The sequence below is a fragment of the Schistocerca nitens genome, chromosome 2 (genome assembly GCF_023898315.1).
Source record: "Schistocerca nitens isolate TAMUIC-IGC-003100 chromosome 2, iqSchNite1.1, whole genome shotgun sequence".
Taxonomy (NCBI): domain Eukaryota; kingdom Metazoa; phylum Arthropoda; class Insecta; order Orthoptera; family Acrididae; genus Schistocerca; species Schistocerca nitens.
This window is the reverse complement of record NC_064615.1, coordinates 678,252,439-678,267,908: the sequence shown is the minus strand read 5'-3', so window position 1 is coordinate 678,267,908 and position 15,470 is coordinate 678,252,439. Positions and strand designations below refer to the sequence as shown.

The 15,470-nt window shown below is 43.4% G+C and overlaps 1 protein-coding gene across 6 annotated transcripts in view; it reads left to right on the top strand.

Annotated features, from left to right (window-relative positions):
* The window catches only part of LOC126236808 (UDP-sugar transporter UST74c-like), a 159,846-nt gene that overhangs the window by 101,941 nt on the left and 42,435 nt on the right, over positions 1-15,470 (top strand). For 4 of the 6 annotated variants that reach the window (XM_049946404.1, XM_049946402.1, XM_049946401.1 and 1 more), the window contains exon 2: positions 13,474-13,531. The exons of the other annotated variants lie outside the window; for them this stretch is intronic. The gene's annotated coding sequence lies outside the window, so the exon portion shown is untranslated. The remainder of the gene's footprint in view (positions 1-13,473; positions 13,532-15,470) is intronic. 6 annotated transcript variants of the gene reach the window in all.

Sequence of the window (15,470 nt, the reverse complement as noted above, 5' to 3'; positions counted from 1 at the left end):
GGTCTTCTTGAAATTTGACAAAGTTCAACTCCCATCGAAATTCAAAGCAGGCTATGAGATAATTTCCGTTCGCCCTTACGTCCCAAACACTACGCGTTGCTATCGGTGTCAGCGGTTCAATCACACCAGCCAGTCCTGTTCCAATCCGGCCAAATGTGTTACGTGTGGCAAGGATGCCCAAGAGGGTGCTTATCCACCTCCATCCCCTCGTTGCATCAACTGTATGGGTGACCACGCTGCTTCCTCTCGAGATTGCCCCATTTTAAAGACGAAAAACTCATTCAGGAAATCAGAGTGAAGGAAAAGGTGTCGACCTTTGCTGCTTGAAAATTATTCGCCAGTCTACAGCCCACAGTGCCTCAGACAGGAAAATACAGCACTGTCCTTGCTTCTCCTCGGCCGACAACGGAGGCGGCCACGCAGACTTGCGACCTCACCTTTAGTGCCACGGTCGTCAGATCGGCCAGCGCAAAGATCGCCCGTTCAACCTCACCACTTTCGCCTGCCCATTCTGACTCACCCTTCATCGGGTTCTGCTAACTCTCGAGCCCAAAAGTCAGACACCAAGACTTCGAAAAAAGAGCATACTCGAGAAGATTTTTTACGTACCCCAACTTCACAACCATCGGTTCCTCCTTCATCTAAACATCATATTTCCAAGAAGGCTAATAAGAAACCCAGTTGATCTCCTTCTCCGCCAAGGCGTGTCTCATCTACAGCACCACCTGGCGGAAATCGCCCTCGGTCGTCTTCTGTGTCGCCGAGGCGCACTGCTGGCGGCCGATCAACTGGCCAATCGCTGGTGGCAGGAGCTGCTCCTGAACAACCTATGGATCAGGATCTTCAGCCTTCGGCTGAATGCTGTTCTACGCTGTCGGTCGCAAGCTCTGAGCAGTCGAGTTGAGGGCAACCTTGGTCACCTTCTTCCATTTTCTGTCCACCCTATGTCTATTATCCATTGGAATATCCGCGGCATTAGAGCCAATCGGGATGAATTGTCGATCCTCTTACGATCCTACTCGCTGGTCATCTTCTGTCTTCAGGAAACAAAGCTGCGTCCCCACGACCGCTTTGTTTTACCCCATTTTCAGTCCGTCCGATTTGATATCCCCTCTGTTGAAGGCACTCCAGCACATGGAGGACTCATGATTCTTCTCCATGATACTCTCCATTATCATCCAATCCCCTTAAACACTTCCTTCCAAGCTGCCGCTGTCCGTCTTTCCCTTTCTGGATACACCTTCTCTCTTTGTACTGTCTACATTCCATCGTCCACACCAATGGCACGAGCTGATCTCCTTCATCTTCTTGGTCAGCTTCCACCCCCCTATTTGCTGGTTGGGGACTTCAATGCCCACCACCCGCTTTGGGGATCTCCACATCCTTGTCCGAGTGGCTCACTATTGATAGACGTCTTCCACCAAGTGGATCTTGTTTGCCTCAACACTGGGGAACCTACGTTTTTGTCTGCCTCCACGACAAATTTCTCTCATTTGGACCTTTCGGTCGGTACTGTTCCGCTAGCTCGGCGCTTCGAATGGTTCACTCTTGCTGATACACACTCGAGTGACCACTTTCCATGTGTCCTTCGATTGCAGCCACAACTGCCCAATATGCGCCCGAGACGCTGGAAGGTTGACCAAGCCGATTGGACACTTTTTTCGTCTCTAGCGACATTCGGTGACAGTCACTTTCCTAGCGTCGACGATGAGGTCACTCATATTACAACGTTATTCTTACAGCTGCGGAACGTTCAACACCTCGCACCTCCGAATTGCCCCGGCGCCCCCCAGTTCCTTGGTGGAACGAGGCATGCCGTGACGCAATACGTGAGCGGCGACGTGCTCTTCGCGTTTTCAGACACAATCCTACTTTGGCCAGCTGTATCCGCTATAAGCAGTTCCGTGCGCGATGTCGTCGCGTCATCCGTGATAGCAAGAAGGCAAGCTGGGACTTCTTTACTAGCTCATTTAACACCTTCACTCCCTCCTCGGAAGTTTGGAGTCGGATTCGACGGTTATCTGGCGCGCCTAGTTTCTCCCCGATCTCTGGGCTCACTGTCGCGCATGATACATTAGTGGACCCCGTCGCAATTTGTAACTCATTGGGTCAACACTTTGCTGAGATTTCGAGGTCTTCAAATTACCCGCCAGCGTTTCTCCCGAAGAAACGTGCAGCGGAAGTGCAACCTCTTGGTTTCTCCTCTCAAAATCGCGAAAGCTATAATACTGTTTTCTCCATGCGGGAACTCCAACATGCACTCTCTTCTTCTCGCTCCTCCACCCCAGGACCGGATGGTATCCACATCCAAATGTTGCTGCATTTACCATACCATAGTCTGCGTTACCTCCTAAGCCTTTATAATCGAATTCGGACCGACAGTACTTTTCCCAGGCGATGGCGGGAAGCTATCGTCGTTCCTGTTCCGAAACCTGGAAAGGACAAACGTCTCCCCTCTAGCTATCGCCCCATTTCTCTCACGAGTAGTGTATGTAAGGTTTTGGAGCGTATGGTGAATTGCCGTTTAGCTTGGTGCCTGGAGTCCCGCAGTCTTTTAACACCTGCCCAATGCGGATTCCGAAAGCATCGTTCTGCAGTTGACCATCTTGTTGCTCTCTCCACTTATATCATGAACAATTTTCCCCGGAAACGCCAAACAGTAGCAATATTTTTTGATCTGGAGAGAGCATACGATACCTGTTGGAGGACAGGCATCCTCCGCACACTGTTCTCTTGGGGGCTTTCGAGGTCGGCTGCCCCTTTTTCCTCGCGAATTTATGGCAGAGCGCACATTTAGAGTGCGGGTGAACACTACTCTCTCCCGTACTTTCTCCCAAGAAAACGGGGTACCTCAGGGCTCCATGCTAAGTGTTGTACTGTTTGCCATTGCCATAAATCCAATTATGGATTGTGCCCTTCCTGATGTCTCGGGCTCCCTCTTTGTGGACGATTTTGCGATCTACTACAGCTCTCAACGGACCAGCCTTCTTGAACGACGTCTTCAAGGATGTCTCGATCGCCTCCACTCTTGGAGCATCGGAACAGGCTTCCGCTTTTCTCCCAGTAAGACCGTTTGTGTTAATTTTTGGCGTCGTACGGAGTTTCTTCCACCTTCCTTACATCTAGGGCCTGTCAACCTTCCGTTTTCGGACGTCGCTAAATTCTTGGGTCTTATGTTTGACAGAAAACTGTGCTGGTCCTCCCACGTTTCCTATCTTTCTGCTCGCTGTCTGCGATCCCTCAACACCCTCCGTGTCCTGAATGGTACCTCCTGGGGAGCGGATCGAGTGGTCCTTCTCCGCCTCTATCGCGCCTTAGTGCGCTCGAAATTGGACTATGGAAGCACAGTTTACTCCTCCGCTCGGCTGTCTATTCTTCGGCGTCTCGACCCTCTCCACCACCGTGGATTACGTTTAGTGTCTGGAGCTTTTTACACCAGCTCTGTGGAAAGCCTTTATGCTGAGACTGCAGAACCTCCGCTGTCCAATCGGCGAGCTGTCCTTCTGAGTCATTATGCTAGCCATCTGTCTTCCATGCCTGCTAATCCGGCCCATGACATTTTTTCGACGCCTCCTTGGATTTAGGGTATGCAGGCATCCCTTCCTCCCTACTACCACCGGGAGTCTGCTTCCGTCAACTGCTCCATTCTCTTTCCTTCCACTTTCCTAAAACTTTCTTGACAACTTGGGGTACAGCACCGCCTTGGCTCCGTCCCCAGACCTGCCTGCCCCGTGACCTTCGTCAGTTTCCCAAGGATGGTGCCCCTTCACTTGTTCATCGTCGGGCATTTGCTGCTCTATGTGCACAAATGAAGGAAGCCACATTTATTTACACTGGTGGCTCAAAAACATCGTTAGGTGTAGGGAGTGCCTATATTGTTGGCGACACTCCAAATCGATTTCGGCTTCCCGACCAGTGTTCGGTTTATACCGCGGAGCTTTACGCTGTTCTCCAGGCTGCCCAATAAATCCGTCGCCATCAGCGGATACAGTATGTTATTTGTTAAGATTCTCTCAGCTCTCTCCTCAGTCTCCAAGCTCTCTACCCTGTCCACCCTCTGGTCCACCGGATTCAGGACTGCCTCCACTTGCTCCACTTGGGGGGGGGGGGGGGGGGCGTCTCTGTGGCGTTCCTCTGGATCCCAGGACACGTTGATATCTGTGGAAATGAGGCGGCCGATATAGCGGCCTAGGCTGCAGTCTCTCTTCTTCAGTCAGCTATTGGCATGATTCCCTTCGCCGATCTACGGAGTGTTTTATGTCGTCGTGTTGCTCTTTTATGGCACGCACATTGGTCGACACTCCCCAATAATAAATTGCGGGGCGTGAAAGCTCTTCCCTGTGCTTGGACCTCTTCCTCCCGAACGCGTCGTCGGGAGGAGGTAATTTTAACTAGACTCCGGATAGGGCACTGTCTTTTTAGCCATCGACATCTTTTAAGCGGCGATCCTCCCCCACTCTGTCCCCACTGCTTTCAGCTGTGGACGGTAAGGCTCCTTTTACTTGAGTGCCCCTATTTTACTACGTTACGCGCCCGTCTACAGCTGTCGCCTGATATATCTTCCATTTTAGCAGATGACACGCGCTCAGCTGATCGCGTTCTCGAGTTTATTAGTGCCAGTGAGATGACGTCGGTCATTTGAAGCTCTTTTTGGGGACAACCAGCCCCCATCTATAGTGGTTTTTTAAGCTTTCCTTCTGTTTTTAGTTCCTCCAGATTTGAGTTTCGTTCCCATTGCTGCTGCTCTCCAGTTTCGTTTTTGTACCTTTTCCTAAGTCACAGACCGGGCGCTAATGACCGTAGCAGTTTTGCGCTCTAAACCATAACAAACAAAATCGACCGTCAGTATGGGTTGTATGTGTCTGCCCTGCTACCCCCTGGAGTCCGCTTTCGTCGCCTGCTTTGACAATTGGATTTTGCCCTCCCTACCACCTTCAAAGAGGGTGAGAGCCCAACACCACCTTGGCTCCAGGCTCCGGTTCACATTCATCTTGACCTCCGCTCGCTCCCGAAGGAGGGTACTCCGGATGCAGTGTATTGCTCACGGTTTGTCGAACTTCGCGCGCGACTCGCCGGTAACACCTTTATTTACACTGATGGCTCCAAAACTGACGACGGTGTCGGCTGTGCCTTTGTCGTCGGGGACGTCACCTTTAAGTACCCGCTCCTCGACCAGTGTTCCAGCTTCACGACCGAGCTTTTTGCTCTCCATCAGGCCGTTCAGTATGCCCGCTGCCACCGCCATTCATCGTATGTACTCTGCTCTGATTCACTCACTGCTCGTCAGAGCCTTGGAGCTCCATATCCGGTCCATCCGTTGGTACAACGGATCCAGCAATCCCTCCATTCTTTTGCTGATGATGGCTCTCCTGTCAGCTTTCTGTGGGTTCCCGGCCATGTAGGAGTGCCTGGGAATGAGGCTGCTGATGCTGCAGCCAAGGCTGCAGTCCTCCTGTCTCGGCCAGCTCCCATTGTGTCCCATCGTCTGACATTAGTGGGGTTGTTTGTAAGAGGTTTGTGTCATTATGGTGGGATACTTGGTTGTCACTTCAAGAAAATAAGATCCGGGCCATAAAACCGTTCTCAACAGCTTGGACAACCTCCTCCCGACCATCTCGGCGAGAGGAGGTCCTTTTGGTCAGGTTGCGGATTGGGCATTGCCGGTTTAGCCACAATATTGTACACAGCATCCTTCACGACCAACCTGTAATACTAGAATGCATATCATTTATATAAATAAGAAACAGTAGCGAACCCAGCACAGACCCATGGGGGACCCCCCCCCCCCCTCACACTTCCTATTGGGACTTCATGTCATAGCCATTTCAGTACTTTGGAGAATGACCTTCTGTCCGTTCTTAAAGTAAGAGGTGTACCAGTTGCGAGCACTGTCTTAAACTATTTACAATTGGCTTCTGTTGACGACCCGTTTCAGTACAGTGTTTCTAATAGCCATAAACTAGTTCTTTCAGCAGAATTTAAAAGCAGAATCTCAAGCTTTGCTGCAGTCTGAAAGTCATATCGACGGAAAGAGGATGATTCGGTGATGTAAGATGACACAAAACCTGGACTGACGGCCAGTGTATAGCCTTTTAATATGATTTGCGAAGTCTATCTCACAACTACTAACAGAGTGCGTGTTTACGTACATAGTTCGTCTAAAAAGTTGCGTGACTGATTCTGTTCCTGGCGTACACGCGACGTAAGGGTGCTACCTGTAGTGGCAGTTTGAACTAACGACTGTAAACGACAGATATGCATTAGTCGCTTCTCAGTAGGCTGTGTTAAATTGGTGGACTTGCTACTCTAGTGTCAGAGTTGTCACAAATGACAATGAAGCAACATCTCGAAAGTGTTAGATATTCTCCAGAATGTTTTAAAGAAGAGAAAAATTAATGCGACGTCCGTGAGTTGACTGAAATGCAAAGCACGTACGATTCTTTTCGTGCGAAAATCACCACGAATGGTGAGACTTCGCCTTATCAATACGTATCTACCACAAAACGACAGTGCACAAACTGACCTGGAGGGTCAACACTTTAACGACGTAACGGACATTCAAGCCAGTGTGAAGTGAGAGATGCACATTCCAAAGAACTACTTTCTGACAGTTTCGCATGGTTGTAAGAGCGTTCTGTTTTATACTCAAGAGGGGAAAGGTGATGCAGAACACCTGAAGCGTACATAGACGTATCAGGAGTCCCATATAACTCCAATTGCACACGTCCCACACCATTAGAGCCCCCACCAGCTTTGAACAGTCACATGCTGACAAGCAGGGTCCATGGATTCATTAGGTTGTCTCCACACCCGTATACGTCCATCTGCTCGGTGAAATTTGAAACGAGGTTCGTCCGACGAGGCAACATGTTTCCAGTTATCAACGGTCCAATATTGGTTTTGACGCTCCCAGACGAGGTGTAAAGCTTCGTGTCATACAGTCATAAACGATGCAAGAGTGGGCCTTCGGCTCCGAAAGCCAATACCGATGATGTCGTTGAATGGTTCGCATGATGATGAGACCTGTTGATGGGCGAGCATTGAAATCTGCAACAACTTGCGGGAGGGTTGCACTTCCGTCACGTTGAACGATTATCTCCAGTCATTGTTGATCCCGTTCTTGCAGGATCTTTTGCCGGTCGCAGCGATGTCAGAGGTTTGATGTTTTACTGGATTCCTGATATTCGTGGCACACTGGTCAAATGGTCGTACGGGAAAATCCCCACTTCATCGCTACCTCGGATATGCTGTGTCCCTATTTCTGAGATGCTGTGTCCCATCGCACATGCGCCGACTATAACACCACGTTCAAACTCACTTAAATTTTGATGACCAGCCATTGTAGCAGCAGTAACAGACTTAACAACTGCGGCACACACTTGTTTTACATAGGCGGTGCCGACCGCAGCGCCGTATTCTGCCCGCTTACATGCATCTGTATTTGAAAACGCATGCCTGTACCAGTTCTTTGGCGTTTCAGTGTGTAAGGGGAACTTTTAATAAAACTTCATTTCACTAATTTAAGCACAAACAGATGATATACACTTTGGCTTTTGAAATATTTCATCAATAAAACAACTATTAGTTAGGACACCGAACTACCAGCCAAAGTTGCCTTTTGGTTATCTCCATTCAGATAGCAGAACAATAATCGTTAAGACGAGGAAATAGTTAAATGCTACCCCGTCGTTTGTTCCCCTTCCGCATTAGAACCCTCGGAGGAGGCTACACGGTAACGAGTGACATCTGGGTTCTAACGCAAGTCGCTCTGAGACCGTTCTGCTTTTCAGCGTTAATGTGTTTTTCAAGCCGTTACCCGCATTCACCTAGCAACTGATGTTCCTGGTAAGTATTTCCACCTCAGTTAGGTCTTCTACATATGCACGAAGAAGAAAAGTCAGAACATGGATATATCTTATGGCGGGCGATTTTCCCTGTTTATGTAGCTGCTTCCCAATAAAAGTAACAAGAAAAACTAAAATTATAAATGTGAAAGTAAAAAGCAGTGGTGAATTTCTGATCAGTACCCCTCAAAAATTAAGGTCAAACTCGTATCTAATAAAACAAAACAAAAAATTACACTAACAAAATAATGCTACAACAAAAGACTGTCAAGACGAAATTAAAATAAACATGGCAGTTGACGAGAATTACGTAAAGAAATTAATAATTGTGCACAGAAAACATTGGGTCAACCTAAAATAAAATAAAATAAGATGGAATGAACTAAGTGAAACCATAACAGTGGGGAAAAAAGGAAATTCTCAAGGAAAATTAAATACTGCAATTTGAAAAGGAAAGGAAGGAAACAGCAAGTATAATTAGAACGAAAAGAGATTTTGAAAAAAAGAAACTTGCAGGAATTGAAAACTTTTCAAAAAATAACTCTTGTGATATATCGGACGTTTAAGGACAGGTAATAACGGAAGGATCCCAAACTCTGTGTGCTTCATTAGTAAAAATGACGTCGTTGGATTAAGCAACATTGAAAATTGCGAAATACTTTGCTTAGCGTCTTAATTATTCAGAAACAATACATAGCTGGAATTCACTCTCATGAATATCTGGACGACGACTTACTAAGGTGAATATGTTGTCTTAAAAAGGGCACGACATGTTCTGAACAAATATTTTATCTGAAGTCATTTGCCACAGTTTACCGATTTCAAAAGATATTGTAGTAATGAACGTTAATTTTAAAAAGTCATTTGATTCTTTGACTAATTATATAAATTAATCTGAGACTACATTTGCTAATTTAGACTTTAAACCATAATGTGTGTGACTCTTGAGCACAGTGTCTCAAGTAAAATTTGTGGGAGAAACATCTCAGCTCTTTGAGATACACGTGTACAGCAAGATGGTGGCCTATCCATTCTTTTAAATTGTTTTAGAAAAAATAGAATTAGGAATGAAAAACTGAGTGATTGAGATTTCACCAAGAAGATTGTGAAGAGGAGACAAATATTATAATAAATTTCATTTTTATAGATTACTGCGCCATACTGTCTGAAAATGTGACATCTGTTGTCACACACATTCATATTTCGGAACAAATAGCCACTAGGGTTAGCTTAAGAATTTCTGCTGGAACCAGATTTTTTTTTTTTTTCCAGAAACATTAACACTTTGAGTGCCAACAATACAAAAATATAATTTAAAAAAAATTCACATAATCGTGATCGTGGTAAGCAACGAATACAAGAAGAAATTGGTAAAAAGTAAACAGTCGTTTTATTCTGCTGCTTTCACTTTGGAACCACTGGCACACAGTTTTCAACCAACAACCATTTCGACTTATGGAAGGCAAATTCACATTTTCCCACATCTCGAAACTTCAATGACCTCATAATGCCTAAAACGAATTATAGCCCTATCTAACAAGGAAAAATGGGCCTGAAATTTAAATTTTGTATCCCAACCACATAACGGCCCAATGGTTTCATTTCGATAATACTTGAAAAAAAAATAATAAAACTCAACTTTGTTACAGTAGCTATGATATACTTATTTTAAGTGTTGATCAACACACATTCCTAAAAGTTTCGTGCATCGCACCATTCCTCATTTCTGCCCATACGAGATGGAGATCTTGGTTTTGACTAGTCTTATCAAATTACATATAACTTTTCCACATTTAGGGTTAGCCTCTTGGCATTGAACCATGAATGCAAGGACTTAGAATTCAACTACTGTAGTGGACAGATTCCTTATTGTCACTGTTACGCTAGTGTCATCTGTAAATATGATCTTGACTGCAGTGTCTGAGCCGCGTGCATCCTTTGTATAAATAAGAAACAGAAGGGGCCTAACCCACTACCCTGGGGTATACCTATTTCGACTTTCCTTGCTCCCGGACCTGTCATCATATTTTGCAAATATGATACCACCTGTTTTCTATTCCTTTTATTTCCATGCATCCAACTTACCGAAAAGGATTTCATGACTGAACGTGTCGAAAGCTTTAGACACACCTAAATTAACTCCTACAAAGCATTCTTGTTACCCAAACTACTGTTTCGTCAGTGTAATCGTTTCAGGGCTTCAGTACTTCTACCTGTTCAAAAGCCATACTGATTAATATTCAGTAGGCAGCAGCCGTCAAAGTATTTATAGATTCGTTGTTTTAGTAATTTCTCTGTTTAGAGAATGCCAAGAGGAGTGAAGTGGGTCGTTAAACTTAAATTATATGCCCATTTCTACAATTGAAGAGAGGTACCACTTCAGATATTTTCGGAGAACGCACTCTTAGTGAACGATAAATTAACGAGAGTTTTGGAATATGTGAAGCGGTGTAAATTTTAAGTGACATTGGAAAATCCATACCAGCTGACATTTTGCATTTGAGGCATTTAATCACCTTTTACTACTTCATGCTCGTTTGTTGGAACTAACCTCATGCTGTATGCCAGTGTGCGAAACGTAAGTTTATCCCGATTTGTGAAATTTAAACTAAGTGTGGTTTTACACAGTAATAATTTATGAAATTTCAGGTCTTTCCTTCCAGTATTTGTATCATCTGCACTTGTAAGAGTAATATCCTGTTCATGTATAGCCCTCGTTTTACTCTTAAGCCGGGTTCACACAGGCAACAAAAGTATCGCCACTGCTAATGGCGAACTCTGCAAATGCTTTGTAGTTGCACGTGTGAACTCCTAGTTTTCGGTGGCGCCATTTAAGAAGCGCAACTTTTGCCATGCAACAAAAAGTTTAACTTGGTTCTACTTTGTTGCGCCATTTTGCCTTCTCCACAATCGAATAACGTCATTAGATTGCTACCTCGCGGCTGGATTCGAACCTTTCTAGTGCGTATTCGTTCGCAGGTAGTGCTTTTGTTTGTGCGTTTGCTATTATGTCACGAAGACAACTAGGAAAGTTGTCGAAACGCCCTGAAAACAAAATGACATTGTCTTGGCTGTAACCCAGCACTTGGAAATTAAGTTGTGCTATTGCCCCAGGGGCACAGTGAAGGTTAGCTCCGAAGCTATGCAGTCACGTACGGTGCTGCCTGGGCATTTGATGAGTCACCGAGCCTTGTAAATTTTTGCTGTCGCAATTGTCTTACCTGTTCCTGTTTACACACACTCATAGGGGCCCCTTTTGCTTATCTGTCGATGTCCAATACTTGCTGACTGCATAAACGTGCGTGCAGCTGCTGAAACAATTTCTCCGAAACGTGCAGAGAACATCATTCTCGAGGTGTTTATCACCTAATTATTTCCTCGTGCTTTCACAACACTCACTTCTTGATCTTGTTTCCAATTGCTGTCGACCACTACGTCTACATAAAGAACTGAACGATACCGTTTCAGAAAATGTGATCAAAAACTTTATTCAAAAGGGGGAGGGGGGGGGAGATGGGAGGGGGTACTAATGCACGTTGTGTCGTCGTGTGTTAAGATTCTGATCGGTGTGGCGCATTAAGTAGGTCTGAAAAATGGCATCTTAACGAAACGCTAAGATGTTTCGATTTGTACTTCTCTGAATCGATTAATATTTTAAGAAACTGCATGGCGCTACCCTTAATTTTGACACCATTAAAATTACCTTGCTGCCTGTTTCAGTACCTATTAGATACCGGATGTAACAATGTAGTCGATACATGCCTGTTGAATATTGAAGCTGCAAAATTTCATGGTTTGTTCCACAATTTAGGACGACGACTATCATAGAGTATTGTTCCTAACATTCTACCGTACGTACTTTACCGTTGTTGGAATGGAAAAACGGAGCGTTTTTGTATTTTGAGCAACCATTAGATACCTTGTAATACTGAGTTTGGTAGACGTCTTCCTAGTGTTAAAACCGTATGTTTTAGCGCGTAAAAAATCTCAAAAAATGGTTCAAATGGCTCTGAGCACTATGGGACTCAACTGCTGAGGTCATTAGTCCCCTAGAACTTAGAACTAGTTAAACCTAACTAACCTAAGGACATCACACACATCCATGCCCAAGGCAGGATTCGAACCTGCGACCGTAGCGGTCTCGCGGTTCCAGACTGCAGCCCCAGAACCGCGCGGCCACTTCGGCCGGCAAAAAATCTCACAAACCAAATACGACTACTAAATAAAGCAAAGAGAATCCAAAATTAACTGGTGAAACAATATGTTATTTACAGGTAAATACACCACAATTTAGTAGTAGTAATGTTTTCAGTGTACGTCATAAGTGTCAGTAATTAAAACTTGTTCAGATTATTTTAGTAGTAGTAGTAGTAGTAGTAAAATATGTAAATAATCTGTGTCTTGGTACATATGACCCACTAGAATGTATTTGAATGCCCTCGATTAAGCTTGAGAGCTGCTGCTGTTGGATTTGTGCAGATAATGATTTTCACTTGACTTTAGAATTTCTGCTCAAGTGGTCATTGTCGTATAAAAATAAAGAATTGCTTACATCTTTCACACTCTACAGCTCACCTTTCCTTTATACTAAAAAGGAAAGAATAAATGTACAACTACAGAAAATTAAAAAAAAACTTCTAGATGATATTGATTCATATACCAAAGATGATACGTAAATTAGGTTCTAGAAACTGGAGCTCGTTAGCCTGGATAGAACAAAGATAGGGTTTAATGAGTCGTCTGGTCATTAGATAGAGGTAATTGGATGTTCAGATGGGCAAGGACAAGGATGAAAATTAGTCTCCTTTCTGAAAGAACGATCATGGCGTTCGTTTAGACCTAAATCAGGGTGGCCAGGAAAGGTGTTCTCCCTATTCCCAAATGTGAGTCCAGTGTGCTAAAAACTGCACCATATTGGATGCAAAAGTGAGATTAGAAAGCCAAAGGAAATACTGATACTAAGGATTGGACAAGGTTATTAATGCAGAAACGAGAGCCAAGGATGGCATAGCATGCAGAACTAGATGGAAATTTAAAGTATGTAATGAAAGCAACAAACAGAATTAGAAATCTACGAAGTTAATGAGGTAATGGTGGGGGAAAACGTCGAAGTTAAGGGCAGAAATTGAAGAGCAAAATGTAAATAAGGCGTTGGAGGGAAGAAATCGGGCGAAAAATTGTAGCAAAGCCAATTAATGACTGAAAAAATTAAAGTAAGAGCTGTTCCTGGTAATGGGATATATGTTTTGTGTATCTGTGTACACTTCTTTGCATTTATTTTCTAGAGTGCGACATATACATCACTTTAAGAGAATAATGTTAATATATTTTAACCTTGAAGTAAATTGCTTTCCCTTATGAGTATTAATTTAATTTGACAACTTCAGGGATTTTTTTCCATAGCTACCGTTTATTGAAATTTATTTTACATGTCTATTAATAAACATTGTTATTTTTCCTGTGTAACTAAACTATAATTCTGCTGCAGAATTTCTTCCAAAAGTCTCAGATGAAAATATTTGCAAACAATTCTTTTATGGAAGGAAGTTAATTTTTGTTTTATTGAGTGAAAACAAAATTACTATATGTGAACTGTTTACATTGAGTGCAATTCTAAATTTGTTCGCAGATGAATATGGGCAGAGAGATTGGAATAATAAGATAGTTCTGACTTCATTTCAGCCAAGGTAAGCTAAATTTGCAGTGAAGGAATTTTATCTTCCTTAATAGTTTAGTTACACATCAGGAAATACATTTGACACTTACCAATTCACAATTTATCATCTCTCGTCAGTTGTTAATATTTGGAAATTTAATATTGAATAATTGTTATTCAAACTGTTAATGTTCATATTATTATTATTATTATTATTATTATACCCTAGCTTGCTAGAGTATTCTGTTCTCCTTTCATAAAAATTGCTACCAAAAACTCTATTTCAGGAATGTTTGGGCAATACTAAAATAACAAGAGAGGAAGCTAACAAAAGCATCACATTAAGGTTGTTAATGTTTCCAGTCTCATGATTTAAAAGATAAACTGCTCTAGTTTATCTTGTTGCCCTAAGGAATCCTGTTCATGTGCATTTGTATAGTCCTCACAGAGAAAGAAGAGTCCTGACATTTAAAGTGGGTTCCATGCAGCTGCTTCACTTGTTTTCCATGACTAATCACATAATGTGATGGTTTCTCTTTTATGACAATGCCTTGGTGTTAATGCAGCTCTGAAGAGTACTGTTGTTTAAAGTCGTGTAGCTTTGATACTGCCAGATACCATTTGCACTTAGCTGGTAACTGCACTGTCAGCTGTTATGGCTCTTCTTTTGCTGAATGAACTGTAGTGTTCTTTAGGTACATTAAAAATAAAAATTCAACAAAATTAGGAAAAAGGTAGATTGCTACAAACCATGATGATGACCTGTTAGTTAGACAGGCACAATGAAAACTGTTACACATTATAGCTTTTGGTCAAAGGCTTCAACAAAGGAAATGCACACACATTCACACAAGCAAGCACACTTCACCCACATATGACCTCTACCACCAAATGGAGCCAGGAGGGTTATAGTAACTGGCTATTTTCTAGATAAGTTGCACTAGAGAGAGAATGTGAACTGTGCAAATGTGCTACATGTCTTTGTTCTACCACTAAGGAAGCCAGCTAACAATGGCTGGATGTACGTAGATGTAGTGGGCTTGAAGTCACCACAAGCTGCAACATAGTCCCTAATAAAAACTGTAATCTAGGTGGTGTGGAATTCTACTTTTATTCCATTTTAGTCACAAAAATTCTCAGAATATTGATTTTTGGCAAGTAATGATCACCTGAGACATGTTTAAAAAATGGCAATTAATCAGAATGTGCTTTGAACATATCTGAAGATGGTTGCTATTGACAGATATCCATAATCTTAAGGACAACTTTTATCTTCGTAGACTGGAATAAAGGGGAAACAAAATAAAGTTGCCAGTTTCGTGTCTGGTCAAATCCACTAGGCAAACATCTATCCCACTCTAAAGTCCATATGTTAGACAATCACAACAGTTAGATATGTGATGGAATATTGTATGTTACAAGGAGTTCGTAGTTCGGCTCAATTAAAGAAGATAAAAACCTTAAAAAATAAACTTAACCTACCTAGTGTACTGTGCTGGAGCGGGGAGTAAAGTAGCATACTGTGGACGGTGTCCCATCCAGCTGCCACAGCTCAGTTGGATTTAGCGTATGCAGATAAATTGAGTCTGACTGTTTTGATCTTAATAGCCCTAACATGCTTGTTAACCCAGAAAAGGGTATGTAATTCATTGTTCGCTGGTTCATGTTAGCAGTCCCGGTACACACTGAAACCCCTGCACCACAATACTGTAGCACACCACAAGAGTATATAAGGTCTGCAGACACGTACATCCAAATATAAATATGTAAAGTACTAACATAAGAATTGCTCCAGTACTGTGTGGAGTTCCAACATACAACAAGGGAAGGGAACAAGAGTTGGGATTGCTTGGGGGAAGAGACCAAACAGTGAGGTCATCAGTCTAATCGGATTAGGGAAGGAAGTTGGCCATGCCCTTTCAAAGGAACCATTCCGGCATTTGCCTGGAACGATTTCGGTAAATCACGGA